At 39.3% G+C, this 5,306-nt stretch overlaps 1 pseudogene; it reads left to right on the forward strand.

Moving 5' to 3' along the window:
* Window positions 1–1,671: 1,671 nt before the first annotated feature.
* On the forward strand, window positions 1,672–4,767 carry LOC118705580 (annotated as a pseudogene).
* Window positions 4,768–5,306: the final 539 nt, after the last annotated feature.

Raw genomic sequence — 5,306 nt, forward strand, 5'->3', positions numbered from 1 at the left:
ACTGGTAAATAGGTATGAACAGAATTGTATTAGTTTATCTCTACCCAAGTGACAGCTATTATCTAAGCCTTTGATAACTTTCCATTGAATATTCTGGGGAAGGTGAATAAGGCTCTCCTGGTACCACCCCTTTTTATCTTTGATACGCCCACGTTGACCAGCCAAGTACCGTATTTTTTGGACCATAAGACGCACCAGTTTTTGAGAAGGGAAATGAAGAAAAAAAGATTCTGAAACAAATAGTGTCCTAAAATATTTTATGGTCATTAAAACCCAACATCACAGTCATAAACACATGTAATCAACCCTGTAAAGTAAACAGCAGCATTTAGAACCATTTTAGAGCCGGGCAAGCACACAGAGACCACACAGAGCTGGGCAAGTAAAAAAACTTTTTTTTAAAAGTATATGTGTAGGCTATATTTGGACCATAAGACGCAGGGACTTTTTCCCCCCACTTCTGGGGGGAAAAAAGTGCGTCTTATGGTCTGAAAAATATGGTATATCTCCTCTTAATAGAAGCCTAGTTAAATTCATTAAGGGCATTAAGGCCCCTAATACAGGGCTCTTTCCTGTGGGTGTGGTTCTGGCAGTGTGATTGGCAAACTTAATTCCTATCCTGTTTCCCCGAAAATAAGACAGTGTTTTATATTAATTTTTGCTCCCAAAGATGTGCTAGGTCTTATTTTCAGGGTAGGTCTTATTTTTCCATGAAGAAGAATACGGTACCCATTTATTGTTAAATAAAAATAAAGGAAATTTATTACCTGTATACGGTAAGGTAATAGGGTAGTTGTCAACACAAACCAGACAAACTGTGAATCCTACAGTATCAAGAATTTACTCATTTATTCAATGACAATCATGTCATCATTTTCTGGAACATCATCATAACAATCCAATTCCTGAATTTCCTGGTGAATTTCTTGTGACTCCATTTCTTTCAGAATCAGTGGACCAAATCTCTCATGTTTAGCCTAGGGGGGAGCCTTATTTTCAGGGGATGCCTTATATTTCACTCAGAAGGAAACCTGTAAGTAGGTCTTATTTTCGGAGGATGTCTTATTTTCAGGGAAACACGGTATTGCAATTTCATTCGTGCCCCTCTGGTGCTCCCGACTGTGTATTACTGTTATTTCCTTGGGCAATTGTATTGCTTCAAGGAGCTGTAAGATATATTGTATTTTTTCATAGTTTATTAGGCTTTTTTTTTTTTTTTTTTTTTTTTTTTTTTTTTTGCATTTAAATATCCCCTTTCTTTCCAAATAGCTGCTTGGTCATGCAGTATTAAGAATGCATATTTAGAGTCAGGGTATGTATTTAGTCTTTTTTATTTCCCTAATTCCAAAGCCCATAGTTCTACCAACTGAGCTGATGTTCTGGGTGGTAAAGCTTGGGCCTCTATTACTTCATGTAAGGATACTATGGCACATCCTACATAACATGTTCCTTCTTGTATAAAACTACTTCATCTGAAAACCAATCCTCATCTCGATTTAGAAGAGGTTGGTCTTTGAGATCTGATCTGCTCGCAGACCTGATCTATGACTTCACAACAGTTGTGTTCTATTTTTTAATTGTATATAGGCATTGGGGTGGCTGAATTCAGAACAGTACAGTTTTCTATTTTTACTTGAGGATTTTCAATTTAGGGTGACCTGATATCGTAGAATGCGATTATTGGTAAGCCAATGGGGCCCTTTGGTTTTTCATAAAGGCCCCATTTGATGGGAGGTGTATGGATTAACGTCTTGTCCCAGGGATATTATAAAAGGTTTTCCAGAGTTTGGCAGACTCAAAGCAGGAGCTTGAGTCAGGGCCTCCATGACCAAGGAATGTTGTAATAACCTTTTGCAGGCCTTCCCTTGCTTCGTAGGTTTGTACACTATTGCCGCTTGTTTGGAAATCTCTTTGGGTCCTTTAACCGGATCATGGCTAGTTTTGCTCTATGGGCTCGTCCTGGAATTCCCGTGGCCCAGACGTGGAGGTTAAGCACCTGGTTTATATCTATATCTATTTCAGCTACCCCTCTTTTTATAAGTAAAGTCATAATTGGAATGGGACTCTTGGTGCTTGTTGGGGGGGAAAAATCACTAAGGTTCTGACTGTTCAGAATATCTCTCCCTAACAATGGGGTGCAACATTCTGTCATAAGTAGGAATTGGTGCACAGAAGTAGCTGCTCCCCTCAGGCAATGCAAATGGTGTAAAGCACTTTGCCTTGGGTTTTCTATCCACCTGTACAGTGCTGCTGACAGAAGAGAGAGATCCTCAGCAGGAAGTTGTTAGCGCAAAGAAGGCGGCTCTGGTATCTAAAAGAACACGAAGGGACCTTCCTGACACTTCAAGGGTTACTTACCCTTGGCCCCATCCCCTCAGTGATGCTGTGGGAGCCTGCTGGAGCACAGGGGTCCTCAGTGTAAGGCCATGGTGTGGCCAGGTTCTGGTCCAGGGCCCTCTGGTCCTTGAGACACTCACTCTCCCAGTGACCAGACTTGTAGCAGAAGGGTCAGAATTTTTGAGGCGCCCCCCCCCCCCCCCCCCTTAGGGCAGTCCTTCTGCCAGGATCCGGGCTGCCTGCTTTTACAGTCAGTGCTAGTAGGAGTACTTTTAGGTTCCCCTCTCTGTAGCATCATCAGCTTCTGCCCCTGCAAGGCAGCAATACGCTGGGCCTGTCTTTCCTCGTGTTTCTCCTTTTCTAAAGACCTCTCTTCTTCCTCTCAAGCAATCCCTGTTGTGAAATGCCAAGGAGCTTGCTTTTAACAGCTCTTCCATTGGGATGGCTGGTCCATTCCTGATTTCTACAGTTTCCTCCTAATATCTGGGTCATGAATTTATCTTTTAGGGCAATTGTTCCAACTGGATCAATTAAAGCACATACTGTTTTTGAAAAAGCAAATAGATTTTTATTTCCTCTGGCATGGAATAGAATGAGGAAATTATATTCCTCATTAATGAGGAAATTATATTCCTCATTATATTGGCTTTTCTGGCTAATCCCGGAAAAGCAAAATGTCTGGAGCAAATTCGAGGAGTAACACACCCTCCTGTCTATAGGTTTCAAGCTTCTGTTGCTGAGTATCTCTATACGGATTAAATTTCAGAGTTTTCTTATTGTGGTCTTCCCAAGAGTTTTGGCTTCTCTGTAAGACAGTAAAATTGCTCTTCTTTTTTTTTTCCTTTCTCCTTTCCCCCCTCCCTTTCTGCATTCTCTAATTAAGGAAGTCTTTAAATGTTTGCTCTTAGAGTGTCCTTGGCTGGGGACGATAGTGGTTTATTATTTGCAGGCCAGCTGCAAATTACTCACAGTGTTTGACCTTATTCTACTTTTCCTGCTTCAATGTCCCTATTTCTCCTGCCCTGGAATCTTGTAACAGAAGCATCAGCAAGTCTCCACCACAGTACCTGTTTGCATTTGAATGAATGTTAATATCATGTAATTATATCACATTATTACACTTAGAAATGCCTCTGAGAATGATAGTTGGGTGTGCTTGGATGGGATTTTAACACAGAAAATACCCAAACACTGGCAGATTTCATTTCTTTGAGGTAAGGAGTAAACCCTTTCTGCTTTTTGTTGAATTTTCTTCAGGAAGCTTAGACTAGGAAGAGGAACTTGAAATAAAAAAAGAAGGCTTAAAGGAAACTATTGGAATTAGACTAGAAAAACATGGTGAAACATTTAATATCCTGCAATCTTGCCCAATTTGTCAGTGGCCTCTTTATTTAAAACTTCAGAAGGCATCTCTATAAAAGACCTTTCTACTGCTTCTCTAGGTACAGAAAGTAGGATAACAATCTGTGGTTCTCACGCAGAATAATTGTCTCTAGTGTAAGTTCTTTTGTTCCTTGTAGTAACAGAAACAAGTTAAACATGTTGAGAGAGTACAAAGTGAAATAGACGGACTTGATGAACAGGCATGTGAGGATATTTATAAAGTAGGACAGAAATAAACCTTTTTTTTTTTTTCAGAAGAGGATAATTGATTACCCAACCCAAATTTTGGTATAATACTAGTAACCTTTGTCAGTCATCCACAAGTGACTACAATAGTTGGAGAAGAGGATGAAGAGGCATTGCACTATTTGAAAAGAGTTGAAATTACAAGATCTGAAGATATTAAATCCTTTTACAGAATAGATTTTTATCTTTATGAAAATCCTTACTCTGAACATAAAGTCTGTCCAACGAATTACATGTGAATGAGAATGGCAATCCTTTTTCAAGCTCCACGGGAAATCTGGAAAGGATTTGACAAAACATTCAAGGCCAGTGCAGAATAAAGCCAGCAGGAAGGGACAGCATGAGGAACCAGAGAGCTTTCTTGATGCAGGTACAGATAAGTTAGGACAAGTCATCAAAGATGATATTTGCCAAATCCATTACAGCACTAATTGGTTCCTGACTTGGATAATGAAGAAGGGAAGGAGAAAAATATGATAATGATGATGATGATGATGATGATGATGAAGGTTTTGAAGATATTGATGAAGATGGGAGGAGGATGAAGAAGAGAAAGATGACGTTGATGAGGAGGAGGGAGAAGAGGACGATGAGGAAGATAATTCATGGACCACTGATGGATTTCGCCTTCTTCATAAATCTTCTCCCGTCCCTGGAAGCAAGCCACAGTCTTTGTTTCCTCCTGAACTCAGTTGCCCTGTTTTGGATGTCAGTTTTTCTCCCTTACACTATGGCGCTCACCTTATTTGGGGGGTTGGGAGAGATACTTTGAACAGAATGCAGTGGGAAAAGAATTTCTGACCCTTTCTGTTCCAAAGTCATTTGTATCCTTTCCTGACTTTTGGCCTTGTCACAGACCATGGATTTAAATTTCTTCACAGTATCTCTTGTGGTAAAATATGTACTAACCTAAAATTTGCCATTTTCAACATTTTTAAGTGCGCAATTCAGTGGCATTAATTATATTCACAATGTTGTAGAAGCATCATCACTATCTATTTTCAACTTTTTCATCAACTCAAATAGAAACTCTTAATCATTAAGCAGTAACTTAATCATTAAGCAGTAACTAACTCCCCATTCCCTCATCTCCACAGCTTCTGGTCACTTCTAACCTTTTTTCTTTTTCTATTAAGTTGCCTCTTTTGGATATTTTATGCAAGTGGAATCACACAATATTTGTCCTTTTTTTTTGGTCTGGTCTAGTGCATTTTGCATAATGTTTTCAAGTTCCATCCATGTTGTATTATATATCAGAACTTCATTCTTTTTATGGAAGAATATTTTATTAAATCGCATATTTGGTTGCAGTTCTTGAAAGCAAATTCCTTCTAGATTTG

Source organism: Pipistrellus kuhlii, unplaced genomic scaffold (genome assembly GCF_014108245.1).
Source record: "Pipistrellus kuhlii isolate mPipKuh1 unplaced genomic scaffold, mPipKuh1.p scaffold_m20_p_5, whole genome shotgun sequence".
In the NCBI taxonomy this organism is placed as follows: Eukaryota; Metazoa; Chordata; class Mammalia; order Chiroptera; family Vespertilionidae; genus Pipistrellus; species Pipistrellus kuhlii.